The sequence below is a fragment of the Armigeres subalbatus genome, chromosome 2 (genome assembly GCF_024139115.2).
Source record: "Armigeres subalbatus isolate Guangzhou_Male chromosome 2, GZ_Asu_2, whole genome shotgun sequence".
Classification (NCBI taxonomy): domain Eukaryota; kingdom Metazoa; phylum Arthropoda; class Insecta; order Diptera; family Culicidae; genus Armigeres; species Armigeres subalbatus.
Genome location: NC_085140.1, coordinates 25,227,241 through 25,242,642, shown reverse-complemented (window position 1 = coordinate 25,242,642; position 15,402 = coordinate 25,227,241). Strand labels below are relative to the sequence as shown.

The 15,402-nt window shown below is 40.5% G+C and overlaps 1 protein-coding gene and 1 long non-coding RNA gene across 3 annotated transcripts in view; both read left to right on the top strand.

The window, feature by feature from the left end:
• Window positions 1-946: 946 nt before the first annotated feature.
• The window catches only part of LOC134218282 (ras-related protein Rab-32), a 54,282-nt gene continuing 39,826 nt past the window's right edge, over window positions 947-15,402 (top strand). The window contains exon 1 of one of the 2 annotated variants that reach the window (XM_062697215.1): window positions 947-1,332. The gene's annotated coding sequence lies outside the window, so the exon portion shown is untranslated. Of the gene's footprint in view, window positions 1,333-10,808; window positions 11,571-15,402 lie in introns of those variants that run through there. The other variant, XM_062697214.1, reaches the window with a different exon arrangement.
• Window positions 4,738-5,131, top strand: LOC134214156 (uncharacterized). Its single transcript, XR_009979683.1, has 3 exons — window positions 4,738-4,875; window positions 4,933-5,004; window positions 5,061-5,131. It is a non-coding gene; the product is annotated as an uncharacterized LOC134214156 (long non-coding RNA).

Here is a 15,402-nt window from a genome sequence, read left to right as displayed (position 1 = left end):
ATGGATGGAGACATCTTTCATTCGAGGAGCTTATAAGACCTGTCCTAAACGGTATAAATAGAAGAAAACGCATTCAAGTTCTAAATGCATTTTGCGAATACATCTCTCATGTTAATGAAAGTAACAATAGAATTGATGAAGGAGACGGAGAAGGATGTTTTAAATTAAATTTATTTAGCTAATGAGCCAAATGCAATAGATACGTTTGCGTGCGTTTTGACAGTTTTTCCATGGGAAAATTGGATCTTTCTGCGCTATCCAAGCTATCGAAGTCAAACTTCAGTGGAAAAAATAATCTCAAAATGGATGTTATGGTAAATCCAGCCACCCAGAGCCTTCACTAACATATTGTAAATGGCGGTATTTTTGCTTAATTTTACTTTGACGTGCTTTCTACCGCAATAATTCGAAGATACTGTGTGGTTAAAATTCAAAGAAAATTACTAAATTAATAATTGACTCCTGTATCTTATAGTCTAGCTTCTCTACACGAATTCGTATATTTGATACCACCATTAGGCATTTGTTATAGACGTTATAGATGTGTTCTAAGCTCTACTGCGCTTGTGCGTATCCCACGTACACTGACACCTCAATTGTGGATAACTCAAAATTATGAATTGATAGAGAAGTAATTGTATAGAAATTCTGAAGAAAGAACATTAACATGTGGGGTAGGTGTAATATGTTGCTTACGCATATCTGGCCCATGCCTGTTTGAATTGTAATTCACATGGGACGGTCATGCATGTAGCGGAGTTGCATGAGCATATCTCAATCCCCATGAATACAAACAGCGAATTCAATACGACAGCAGCATTGAATTCATGTTATCGATATCCGTCACCTATTGGTCGGTCTCCATTCAGTTTCGTTCGTAAGCGTGATGCTAGTTGGATACATATCCGCATAGGGGAAGTTTCGTTGTCCGAATTGTGAATGAATCCGATCTCTAATGTCCTAATCCCACGCTATGGTGTAATGATAAATAATGCAAATGTCGTGGGAGCTGAGCTTTAGGAAGCGGATAGTCTTGGAGATGTGAGAATGAGAACCATTATGCCGTCCACATATGCATAAGAATTGATAAAGCAAAGCAAGTAGGTGTGAAAAGTTGATGAATTATACAAGTGGATCAAAGTACTTAGATGTGTATCGAAATTAGGAGTGCGTGGTCCACCCAGTGATGAAGAAAAACAAAAAAACAGATAACACGGGATGCTTTCGGTTAGGATGAGTAACAAATCAAAAACAAAGTAGAAGTGCGTATATATGCCATTCATCGTCTGATGTAATCCGGCTTCTGTAGAGCAGTATGTAATTAACTAAGCGGTAAGTAAAACAAACGTGATTCATAAAATGCGTATGCTTATCATCACACTATCACAGCGTCACAGTACAGAGGAAAGAGGTAGCAGAAAACCTTTAGATGCTTGGTAAAATATGCCTTCATTGACTGTAGCTATATTGAATACAACACAATCTGTTCTCACTAGTATCATACTGTCGCTAATCGTGAGTTGGAAAGCTACACTTGATTCTAAAAAAGAAAACATGTTGTTAGACATAATCCATAAATAACTAAATAAGACATTGTAGCCATACAGCTTTGCTAAATTTATTGAGTACTTTGATACTTGTGAAATATTTAGGAATATTATTATTATTTATATAGAAGTCGGACGCACCGTGAAGATTGAAGATGTTATACTGTTTGTATCCTATTTCAACTATACTGCTTTGGATTTGGATGTAGATTTTTTGGTACCTAGCTTACGCAGGTGAATTGAAGATGTTTATTGTGGTGCTTATGAAATTGCCACTTCATGAGATTATTTTGTTGCTAACTTTTGCCTTTCTCGTATACTAAGTATACGTAAAGGCTATATGATCGCTCCAAAAACAAACTTTTTATAGAAGGCCCGGAGACCCATAGTGTTATATACCAATCGACTCAGTTCGACGAATTGAGGTGATGTCTGTGTGTGTATGTGTGTGTGTGTGTGTGTGTGTGTGTGTGTGTGTGTGTGTGTGTGTATGTGTGTGCGTCTGTGCGCACCCACCCAAAAAAAATGTCACTCATTTTTCAGGTACTTATCCTTATCCGATTTACTCGCAACAAGTTGCATTCGACGCAGGACATTCTGCCATTGTTTCCTATTGAAAATTGGTCAGATCGGACTATGGGCTCGGAAGTTATGGCCAAAATACCATTTTTTTTACAGAAAAAAATGTCACTCATTTTTCAGGTACTTATCCTTAACCGATTTACTCGCAACAAGTTGCATTCGACGCAGGACATTCTGCCATTGTTTCCTATTGAAAATTGGTCAGATCGGACTATGGGCTCGGAAGTTATGGCCAAAATACCACTTTTTTTAAAGGAAAAATTGAGTAAAAAATGTCACTCATTTTTCAGGCACTTATCCTTAACCGATTTACTCGCAACAAGTTGCATTCGACGCAGAATACTCTCCCATTGTTTCCTATTGAAAATTGGCCAGATCGGACTATGGGCTCAAGAGTAATGGCCAAAATACTATTTTTATAATGCACGAGAAAGGCACCATCACCGCTAGGTGGATTAATCAGGGTTTTTCATAAGAAATTTCAATTCAAAATGTTTGATGTCCTGTTCGATAAAGTTGAAAGGTCATTCAAGCGTTCCATGTTCGACAAAAATTTTAACTGAGATGCCTCTAAATTGCCACAGAATCCTCCGGAAAGTTTTTCTGCAAGTTATGGTTTGTTATTCGGAAAGTTCAAGGTAAAATTTGTTAACTTTTTTTTCTGCTGGATTCCGCAGGAAATTCTTGAGAATTTTCAAAGAACAACCTGGGATACATGTATGCTTGAGGGTACCTTTGCTGGCACCAGGGGGTATCTCGGACAAAAATAGGTAATGGCGGATGTACTACAATTCCGATAAACACTTATTGACAATTTCTCGTATACTAAGTATACGTAATAAGGCTATATGATCACTCCAAAATTAAACATTTGATAGAAGGGTAGGAGACCCATAGTGTTATATATGTACCCATCGACTTAGCTAGACGAGTTGAGATGATGTCTGTTATGTGTGTATGTGTGTATATGTACAAAATTTTGTGGACACACTTTTTGGAACTAAGCATTGGTCGAGTCACCAGTTCTATTCGCCGGGGAATCCTGCCCCATTATTGCTTGCAATTGAAAATTGGCCAGATTGAACTATGGGATCAGAAGTTATGGCCAAAATAATATTTTTTTTAATGCTCAAAACACGCTTAAAAACACTCACTCATATTTTTAAAGTATTTTTTGCACGAGAAAGACACTAATATCGCTAGGTGGATTATTCATGTTTTTGCCTTTCTCGTATACAAAGTATACGTAAAGGCTATACGATCACTCCAAAACCGAACTTTTGATAGAAGGCTCGGAGACCCATAGTGTTATATACCAATCGACTCAGTTCGACGAATTGAGGTGATGTCTGTATGTGTGTATGTATGTGTGTGTGTGTGTACAAAAATGTGAGACACACTTTTTGGTACTTAGCATTATTCGATTTGCTCGCAAGTTGCAAGACCGCGGATTGCGGTCTAGTTGTTTCCTATTGAAAATTGGCCCGATCGGTCATTGCGTTCCAAAGTTATTGAAAAAACATTGTTTTTCTGCCAAGGGTCCCCCCTTGGGAAAAAAAAAATTCAAAAACGAAAAAAAAATTTTTTTTTCCTAGATTGCAGCAATGCATTCAAATGACCGCAAATGCATATGAATTGATGGAAAAAGTAAAATATATCCCCATAAAGTGCTATTTCGACCTCTGTTATGTGTTTTTCTTATTTTTTTAATGCGCGAGAAAGGCACCACCAACGCTAGGTGGATTGATCTGGGTTTTTTTTTTAAAACTTCGTTTGTACATAATATTTAAAGTACATAATTAATCAAAGCCAATTGAATCCTGCCCTCCACAAGCAGCACAGAAGGGCCGTGATCTTATAAGACCTTCTTTTGACCCCGGAACCACAAAGCTCGGTTTCGGAGGGAGACCGGCAGCAAACTCCAGACTGCTGGTCTAGAGCCAACGGCAGTCTTTGGAGTGGGTGCTCAAGACCTCTTTTGGGGTTCCGGGTCTCAGGGCGTACGGACGTAGGAGAGTTTTCGGATCACGGGAACCTAACATACGCAAATTACTCACTGTCAGTCGGCACTTTATTGGGGTGCTCAGCTTCTTACACGGGTACTTCTTGGGTTTCCGCCGGTTGACAACGGACGGGTCGGCATCGATGTAAGTGGTGGGAATAGGCGTTTTGACGATCGTCGAATGTGGCCGCCGGGGAGAACTCCGGGAATTTGCGGGGTTTATTTTTTCGGATGGTTTCCACCGGAGCTAGCAGATGTGGGAGGCTTACGTAAACTTGACTTTTTCGGCGATATTCCGGAGAAGCCACGAGGAAGTCGGCCTGGATGGGGTCACGTTTCCTGGACGCCGAAGATGGGCGGCGGCAATGCTGCCCGGAGAATGTTGATTCTCAATGAAATTGGTGGAAGTCGGGAAAAACTGTCTTCTTACAAAAAGAATGGCGGCCGAACGAAGGGTTGACAGGATCGAAATCCGCGTGGTTACGTCGGAGAATGCCGGCTTGGTGATTGTTGGCTGCCCCATAGAGCAGCACGCGCCCTTTGAATGTGCCTGAAGAACAGCCCTGCTCGCTGCTCTTTCGGAAATGTGTTGGAGTGACATAGCTACCGCTTGTCACATTCGTGAGTAGATGAAAACAAGAGCTAAAGCGTACCTACACAACACGTTGCTAATAGTGATAGTCGTTTTCTCCTATTTGAAAGTAGAAATCTAATTAATAATCTAAGTAAATTGAATTATACCAGGTAATTTGAATTCGTCTCAAATGTGTACCTAAAACTAACTGAATTTCTTATAATTAGTGCTTAAACTACCGTATAACTTAACGCTAAAGAGTGCATATAACCTATTTTTCTGAAACCGAATCAGAACCGGTAAGATAGTGTGAACTATAAAATTAGCTTCGAAACTAAATAAGCATTGCTTACAGCTGCCAATAAATATCTACTACGCCGGAATTTCTAAGACCCTTCGGGAATTACACTAGGGGAAGTAAACGTAAGTGCGAATTACCTTATTTTAAACAATCCCAAATTACAAAAATATGCTATGTCCTATTGCTACTTATGCTATAACTATCATCTATATTACAATGAAATCTAAAATGTATTTCCCATCACTATCACAAACTCCTATGCTATACAGGAATTTTATAATCTCCCAAATAAAGAGCCGTGTGAAACAAATTGCTCTGGAGATTAATTATACGGAAGAATCCTGTCAGTCCAGTCGAAGCGTTAATCGACAGTGATCTCAAAGGGTTACCGCAAAGCTGGCGATTAGGTGAAATGGCCCTCGTTGGCGTCGTAGGACGTATGATGGCGACGGGTGTATCAGCCAGAGGTTACGAAAAGTTTACGGAGCGACTAACTCCGGGGACGCCCAGCCCACTTTCTTCGGATTAGGTTGGCCACGATTGTTCCACGGTGTTCACGGAAACTTAACCGAGATCAATCTTGCTCTTTAGCAAAACGTGCTAAAAACGTGGAATTGGTCACTTTCCTTTTTGATGCCACTTGCTTTATCGCTTCACATCCACCCAAAACCATCAGTCGCTATTTTCTTCCTTTCTTGCATTCCTCTGCTCCATTTCAGTGGAGCTCGACACCCACTCGGCCTCGCGCGTGCGTCGGCTGCCCAGTGCCCATACGCATCCAATACAAATTGACCGTTAGAGATCCAAAATTAAGGTGATTATAGAATGAAGCCCGTGGTGAATTTCAAATTCACCACACGTTTATATATATACATTTCAAAACACCCAAATCTGGCGTAACAGTGCTGAAACTCAAATTATGATTGTTCAGCATAACTAAGCAAACGATCTACCATTATATCAGCCCCATACGCGTTATTGTTCTTTCATCTCGTGCTCTTGAAAAAAATATTAGAAAAGCACGTGGTTTTCAAAATGGCCGATTTCTGGCTTCATTCTATAATCACTTTAAATTTACAAAGTTTGTCCCTATTGTCCCGTAATCGTGATTTGGATTAAATATCAGTTGTTATTGTTACCCGCCGGTAACAATCCAAAGCACAAAACGTCTAAAGGTTCGCAAGCCTGCATTAGGGAGGCACGAAGGATTTTTTTCCCTAAAGCTCAGTTGCTTTGTTGCAAGAGATTGGAGGCACGGATTTCTCCTTTCAAGATGTCTGGAAGCCTAATTTCAAGAACCCGGTAGCCTTACTTCAAAAGGTTCGGAGCGACCTTTCAAGAGGTTCGGAAGCCTCTTTTCAAGAGGCTCGGAAGCCTCTTTCAAGTTGCTCAAAAGCCTTTTTTCACGTGAGTAGAAAGCCGGAAACAAATTTTCAAAAGGCTCGGAAGCCTCCTTTCAAGAGGCTTGGAAACGTTATTTCAAGTTGCTCAAAAGCCTTCTATTCACGTGGCTCGAAAGCCGCCTTTCAAGAGTCTCGGAACCAATTTTCAAGAGGCTTGGAAGCCTCCTCGCAGGTTCGGAAGCCCTTTTTCAAGAGGCTCGGAAACTAATTTTCAAGAGACTAGGAAGCCTCCTTTCAAGAGGATCGAAAGCCTCTTTCAAGTTGCTCATAAGCCTTTTTTACGTGGTTCGAAAGCCGCCTTTTTTTTGGTTCCGAGGCTCGGAAGCCTCCTTTCAAGAGGCTCGGAAGCCTCCTTTCAAGAGGCTCGGAAGCCTCCTTTCAAGAGGCTCGGAAGCCTCCTTTCAAGAGGCTCGGAAGCCTCCTTTCAAGAGGCTCGGAAGCCTCCTTTCAAGAGGCGCGGCGGCCTCCTTTCAAGAGGCTCGGAAGCCTCCTTTCAAGGGGCTCGGGAGCCTCCTTTCAAGAGGCTCGGAAGCCTCCTTTCAAGAGGCTCGGAAGCCTCCTTTCAAGAGGCTCGGAAGCCTCCTTTCAAGAGGCTCGGAAGCCTCCTTTCAAGAGGCTCGGAAGCCTCCTTTCAAGAGGCTCGGAAGCCTCCTTCAAGAGGCTCGGAAGCCTCCTTTCAAGAGGCTCGGAAGCCTCCTTTCAAGAGGCTCGGAAGCCTCCTTTCAAGAGGCTCGGAAGCCTCCTTTCAAGATGCTCGGAAGCCACCTTTCAAGAGGCTCGAAAGCCTCCTTTCAAGAGGTTTGGAAGCCTCCTTTCAAGATGCTCGGAAGCCACCTTTCAAGAGGCTCGAAAGCCTCCTTTCAAGAGGTTTGGAAGCCTCCTTTCAAGAGGCTCAGGAAGCTTCCTTACAAGAGGCTCAGGAAGCCTCCTTTCAAGAGGCTCAGAGCCTCCTTTCAAGAGGCTCAGAAGCCTCCTTTCAAGAGGCCTGGAAGCCTCCTTTCAAGAGGCCCGGAAGCCTCCTTCCAAGAGGCTCAGAAGCCTCCTTTCAAGAGGCTCAGGAAGCCTCCTTTCAAGAGGCTCGGAAGCCTCCTTCAAGAGGCTCAGAAGCCTCCTTCAAGAGGCCTCAAGCCTCCTTTCAAGAGGCTCAGAAGCCTCCTTCAAGAGGCTCAAGCCTCCTTTCAAGAGCTCGGAAGCCTCCTTTCAAGAGGCTCTGGAAGCCTCCTTTCAAGAGGCTGGAAGCCTCCTTTCAAGAGGCTCGGAAGCCTCCTTTCAAGAGGCTCAGAAGCCTCCTTTCAAGAGGCTGGAAGCCTCCTTTCAAGAGGCCTCAGAAACCTCCTTTCAAGAGGCTCGGAAGCCTCCTTGCAAGAGGCCCGGAAGCGTACTTTCAAGAGGCTCAGAAACCTCCTTTCAAGAGGCTCAGGCCTCCTTTCAAGAGGCTCAGAAGCCTCCTTTCAAGAGGCTCAGAAGCCTCCTTTCAAGAGGCTCAGAAGCCTCCTTCCAAGAGGCTCGGAAGCCTCCTTCCAAGAGGGTCGGAAGCCCCCTTTCAAGAGGCTCTGAAGCCTCCTTGCAAGAGGCCTGGAAGCCTCCTTTCAAGAGGCTCAGAAGCCTCCCTTTCAAGAGGCTCAGAAGCCTCCTTTCAAGAGCTCAGGCCTCCTTTCAAGAGGCTCAGAAGCCTCCTTTCAAGAGGCTCAGAAGCCTCCTTTCAAGAGGCTCAGAAGCCTCCTTTCAAGAGGCTCGGAAGCCTCCTTTCAAGAGGCTCAGAAGCCTCCTTTCAAGAGGCTCAGAGCCTCCTTTCAAGAGGCTCGGAAGCCTCCTTTCAAGAGGCTCGGAAGCCTCCTTTCAAGAGGCTCGGAAGCCTCCTTTCAAGAGGCTCGGAAGCCTCCTTTCAAGTGGCTCGGAAACCAATTTTCAAGAGGCTCGGAAACCAATTTTCAAGAGGCTCGGAAGCTTTCAATACTCATAAAATTTCTGTAATTTGAACTGGTAAGTTTCCCGGAATAATGAAAATTTCATCCTACTTTATGGAGAACCAAATATCCCTTTAGTGTTTCGGTTAATTTTCTCATATAGCTTATGGGTAACGCTTATTTTAAATTACAGCTAAAAAATAGGGCTACCTCAAAAATGCAATAGTTGAAAGGGGTACCTCTCAAGAAAAAGATTTAGAACCGGTGGTCTAGAACTTTAACTGAAAATTCTACGAATTCAACGAATTTCCACGAAATATTTTACTACACATTACTTACATACTACACATTTTTAAGCAAATTGTTTTGTTTCTCAATTGTAGTGATTATTTTCAGCAGTGAGCACGCATGGTAGCAATAAAAAACGATGTAGTCTAAATCGTCTTTTTCGAGTTCTATGAAAATAGGAGCATGTAATCAATAATGGAACAAATACCTACATACATTAAGCAACATTCATATAGCTCTTTGGCAATCGATGTTATTTATTATGGTTTTATTATGGAAACAGACTTGCTGTACAGTTTTGATAAAGCATTTACCACGCCTGAATTATGATCTATCTTCAAGCTGTTGGCTTCTTAAAGTCGTTTTGTTACTATAAAAGTTACTTTCGGGTTTAAATCAGTACGATTGGCACTTGTGCTTGCTACATAAAGAGTCTTATAAAATACTAACTCTGCAGCTCTGAAAAAATCAGAACCAAAAAGTGGGAAAGTGAAGTCGAGTAGTAACCTGAGCAGCACACATGTTGCACATAGATTACAGTAACTCATATTCATTTCCGAAATCACGAGGTGACAAACTTTGAAGCATACAAGATATGGGAAAAATACGGCGCGTAGACCCGCTCCAGTCGCTATAAAAGTTTCACATTTCCACTTTTCTAACACTGGTACGGAAACCTTTTTTTATGTATCCGACTGATAAAGCGCCGTCACCACTAGTTAAGTACTTCATGTTTTACTTACGTGTATTAAATGATCAATTTGAGTTCAAACTAAAATCTACCCATGCCCTGTGTTTTTCTGTCAACTGTCGAACTGTCAAATTCACTCTAGTTATGGTCACCATATATGTCGAAAAATGACCATTCAGCATTTATAACAGTCATTCGAGCCTTCATACATGCCATATCTAAACATTATGATTTTATTGTCAATTTCATCGAAGCAAAGCAATGTGAATAAATGGATGGCGCGAAATCATCTCGGATGCCATCGCCATATTTTTTCACTACACATTAGGAGAGAATTTGAAACGAAAAATCTATTAGTACTGCATTACATTTATGATTTTATATGACCTTTTATAAACAAATCAGCTGCAAATAATAAAACAATTAAATAATACGCAATTAACAGATAAGCGCAAATTTAACAACAATTTGTTTTTCGAAAAATAATATTTAAAACGGGGTTTACTGGGAGCGCATCAGTTATATCGGAGTTTCGCACTATATGACACAATAAATCTCATTTGGCACCAAAAATTGAAGCATCATACATCAAATCTGCTTTGGTTATTTTTCTCGATGATTATAAATATTTCATTTCAATATTTGATTATGGCATTCCATGGTTTCATGTACAATAAACTTTAATTTATTTTGTTGAGACTGAACGTATTTTATTATTTCATGTGAAAGTTTGCATAAAGCTAGATCTAGAGATTTCCGCAGGCATCAAGATTAAGTGGCTTAGAAAAGGTTGCAAATGAGGCCAACTGTCTTTTATAATGGTTTACAAATAGATTACGAAAGGTTTTTGGTGCCGAATTCGTATTCATGTTTTGTCATATTCTGATCTTGAAACCCGTCTTGCATTTACCCTTCAAAACCATTGCAAGAGTGGGCCAACTAGGCAGATACTACTCTCCAAGAAGCGATAAAGAATAAAATGCCTTGACTATGGTTTTATTGTTGTAGGATTCAAATACTCTTGTAGTAAATCATAAATCTTAAAATGTTACTTGGGTTGTTTTTCCAAAACTATTGCAGGTTAATTGCCATAGTATAGAATGTCTGAAAGTGGGATCAATCATTATTAGTTTGAGAATTCTGCTACCAATGTTTTTTTTGACACATATAAATCAAAGTAGAGAAAAGAAATTTTAATAATTTCCCTTAGAAAAGGAAATGGAAACTTCATAAATTATTAAAGTTGGTTATAGTTCGTTGATCAATGTGAGGCTCTGATATTCCCATCTTTAGCATCCAGAATGTCAAACTCAAATATCCTGCCGGTTTCGAGCACTATTCTAAACGACTCTCATCGACTATTATCAAGGTGATTAACGTCTCCTGCACTGATAAGCTGGCCCCTCCAACAGTGTATGTGTGTTGGAATTACAACTCTAGGCTACCGTGCGACGCGTCATCATCCTCCAGAGTCCAGAACAACTGAGTTGGCAAGTGAGCTCATAACACATCGAGGGCCACCGGTGCTTCCTACCTCTCCAGCACGTATATACGGTTCAATAACTCGTCTAGGCTGTGACAACTGACAACGCGACGCATGTAGTAGCTCACCCAACCTGATAAGATTGTCGAAAGCAGCGCAGCGGCCAGGAGAGTTCCTTTCGGTGCTGCCGCTAGCCTACCTACACTTGCAGCGTTTCCGTATAGATAACTGTGAGTAGAACTCAGAGCTTATCCGCTGCTGGCCAGGATGGATTGTGACGGCGATGACTCAAATGAGTACAAACAAAAAAAAAGTCGTCCGAAATAAACGGTTCCAGTAGTGTGGCGAGTTCCCGTTCTCTTATCAACATTTTCCACGCAGCAGGTCGGTCGGAGGTTGTCCAAGATTCTCAGCTCGAGTAATAGTCAACGGGTCCGTGTTCTTGTGCATAGTATTTCCAGCGGACGTATGCTCTCGTGGCTGATGTTGCCCTGGATCGCGCGGCTCGAGTCACCCAGTTTCGTGTGTTTGTTGCATTTCTGCATTCTGTGCTGTGTTTACCGAAAGAAGCACTTTCCCGTGTTTGTCGAACGGAAAGTATCGAGTGTTGTTTATCCCTCTACGGGCAAATAGTGGTGGCTGGTTGTAGTAGGTGTGGGAGCAAGGCAGGCTTAGCATCACCCGAGCTGCAGCAAAGTGTCATTCTGTGATAAAAGGAGTGCAGTCGAAGGCGGTGGGCCAGCTAAACAAACGAGTTGAAACGGTGGCAGCAGGCGGCGGTGGCGGCGAGAAGTAAGTTTAAACATTCAAGATTGACTGATAAAAACCGAATTAAGCCACCTATGATGTACTGAACTTTTCTTATAACTGAAGACAGATTGGTGATAGAAAGTTTCAATACACTGGATTCTGTTTTTACACGATTTACAATTTCTCAATTTTGCGCTCACCCTGAATGTTTAACGTATATTAATTACCATGTGATTTTTCTTTGAATTATTCAGGATTTTTTGAAACAAGTTGCAAAGATTTTGGTGGTAAGTTAAAGACACACGATCAAATATACGAGCGGAAAAAATCGTCTAAAAACAGAATCCTGTGTATATAAATTTCCTTAAATAAGGTCTGTGTAGGTACAGGTGTAGGATCACGTAAAACTGAATGAATAAAATTACAAATTACAATTACAATTATAGGTAAACCGGCTGATTTTTTTTGTATCTTTATTAGAAAGTCTTGCAGCCCGAGGCTGGGCCGTCTCTAATGATTGTTTGACTGTTTTGGAGGCCATCGAAATGCATATAGTACCTAAAAAGCTATGACAGCAGACCAATTTGGTGGCAGCTAGGGACACCAGAGTTTCTTGTTTGAATTCATATATTTAAAAAGGGCTATTATGGATAAGCCTTCAATTGTTCCCAAACTTATTTGTATTGCCCAATTTACTCGAGAAACTTCGAGCCTCATGCTTATATTTCGATGACAAGCGTCAATACTTCAGGAAAATTGATCGTTTTCGTACATTAATTTTCTTGGTAAATAATGCAATATGCAGAGAAATATCACCATACACTTGTAATTGCTTTTTCCTTCTTAGAAGAGTGTTTCGTTCCCTTTATTTCAAATAAGTTTTTAAAGGAGAGTCCAAGCTACTTTAGGTCTCCAGTCTTTTCCGGTTATCACCGAGATTCCAACAAATTTCAAGAAAAAAAATACAGCAATTCAGTAATTCATTTGCCAAAATTTCGTTTATATTTTACCGAAATTTGTTTACCGAAATCTCGTCGAAAATTTTACCGACATTCGTTGAAATAATAGCCGAGATCCCGGCTGTTGGATTCTCGGCAATCGTATTTTTAAGTGTGTTCCATTCATTAGGATCAAAGCTGCTAACTCCGCTGTGATCTGAAGACAGCTAACCTGTACCATGTTTTCAACATCGTTATTTTCATCGATTGTGAGAGAGTAGAATCTGGAGTAGGGAACTTTCTCACGTAACGTACTTTTAATTTGCGAGCAATCTTCTACGTGTTCGGCGACAAACAGGTAAAGAGGCTCGTACTGCAATTTTCGACTTCGTCTTTGCTGACTACGTGATACCTAATTTATTCGATAATCCACTCTTCCACCAATAATTTGAATCAATAATAGGTCACGGGACAATTCTAAAGCATTTTTTCAATGTCTCGGACCACAAAAAATGGAGCTAAGGGCCGCATCCGGTCCGCAGCCGTACGTTGGGCAGCCCTGATGTATAGGTTTATAAATCAATGTTTAAACTACCTTCGACCTCCGTGAGTCGATGTTTTATGACTCAATATGGACTCACAGAAGCATATGATTCCATATTATTTTTTTTCCAATGAATTTTATTAGCTAATTATCTAATCATCTCTTAGACTAGGTGTTCCGTGTTTTCTTAACAATTGCATCTGACAGTTAGGATTTTTCCTCTGGATGAATTCAACCATGTAGGAATTACAATGTTTTCAACTTAAACTAAACTTAACCTAATTTATACTAAAGGCACAAGGAGCTGCAACAATATTTGTCTAAAATTGGAAATGATTTTCCTGGACATTTGTTGCAATGTCTCAATATTAGAAATTCTATGAAGTTTATTGGTACTATACCACGGAGGATTTCAGAATCATTTTCAAAATTTTAATTTGAATCCTCTGAAGTGCCTTCTTTCTGGTATTGCAGCAACTAGTCCATATTGGCACAGCATACAACATGGCTGGTCTTAAAATTTGTTTGTAAATCAAAAGTTTGTTCTTAAGACAAAGTTTAGATTTTCTGTTTATAAGTGAATATAGACACTTAATATATTTGTAACATTTGGCTTGAAGGCCTTCAATGTGACTTTTAAAAGTTAAGTTTTGATCTAGCAGAAGTCCTAAATATTTAGCTTCGCTAGACCAACTAATTGGAACCCTTTTCATAGTGACAATATGTCTGCTAGAAGGTTTCAAATAAGATGCTCTCGGCTTATGTGGGAAAATTATAAGCTGAGTTTTGGAAGCATTCGGGGAAATTTTCCATTTTTGCAAGTGGAGAAAATATCCAAACTTATTTGCAATCTACTACAAATGACACGCCCTTTGGCGGAAAGGCCCGTGTCATCTACAAACAAAGATTTTTGACACCCTGGTGGTAAATCAGGTAAGTCAGAAGTAAAAATGTTATACAAAATGGGCCCCAGTATGCTGCCTTGGGGAACACCAGCTCCTGCAGGTAACGATGATCAGCCGCCCCTAACATGGAGAACAGACGCTGAGACGCTCATAACAAAGAGAACAGATGCTTAGTAGGATTTGCACCTCCGGAGAGCAACCCAAGCAGCACAATTTGTTTCACTACTGAACATTTCACTGTGTTGCAACTATTCGGAAAGAAACCATCTTTGCGTGTGGGCCATCAAATATAACTCTCTCGCAATCTAAAAAGCGCAAGAGGTGGAGCCTACGGAAACATCCTTCGATTGCAGTAAAATTGCAATTATGTTGCAAAATACTACAGCGGAGAAAAATAAAATAAAAATATAAAATTGGATTCGATTTATGGATTTTGTGATTGACAGCACCATTCAACACTTCGAAGGGACTACATGTCTGCATGTTGACTCACCATAAAAACCATACGATTTTAAAGTTTTGTACTCGGGTTTTCTGTTACTTGATTGCAGCATCACCGGAAAAAATGTGAGTTGTCAAAACGTTTAACGATGCTAAATTAAACATGAAGACACACTCAACTCATTTGCAACTTAATTTAAACAAACAAATGAATTTCTAAAGACGCATTAAAGTTACATGGTAAAAAATATGCAACTTGATGATTTTGTTTCGTGTTTGCAACATAAAGTGCAGTATTCTTTGGTTGTTTGTTTCTAAATGTAAAACATGTACTGCATTGCAATGTTAATGAAACATTGATCACAACTCGAACGTTTTTGACATCTTGATGCAACTTTTTCGTTCTTTGATGTTTTTCCAATGCCTCTAATGAATGCCTGAATAGAAACAAGGTACTTTTTGGAAGATGTTGCGTGTGCTACTTGGGAAACACCCCCCCTTCGCTGTCAGCATACGACCATAGTTCCCACCGGGGTTGGTTACCCGTATCCCGGTTGCTCGTATCCCGGCCAGCGCCACGAGGAGATAGGGATAGGAGTTGCTGGTTAAGAGGCTAAGGACCGCGAGATGGGGTCTATTTTATTCCTATAGGTACGCGATGTACCAATGATACGCTTTACCCGTGCTAGAGGTTTGACTGTAGTGTTAATTTATTCTGGATTGTTCCTCTAACAATGTCCACGCTTGTTCATTGGAAGGCGGTATGGGTATAACAAATGTTCACGAGGACAATTTTTATGAAGACAAAAAATTACTTTTGCTCTCAAGAGTCATTGCGAATCAATTTTGAACTAAATTAATTTGAATAACTATAAATTAATGGGATGTTATAAGTGAGTAATAAGAAGTGAGTTTAATGAGAATTACAAAAAGTGTACAGCGAGAAGTGAGGAATGAGAAGAAATCATAAGAAGGAATTATAAGAAATAAGAAAACCCAGATTAATCCATCTAGCAGTGATGATGCCTTTCTCGTGGATTAGGATA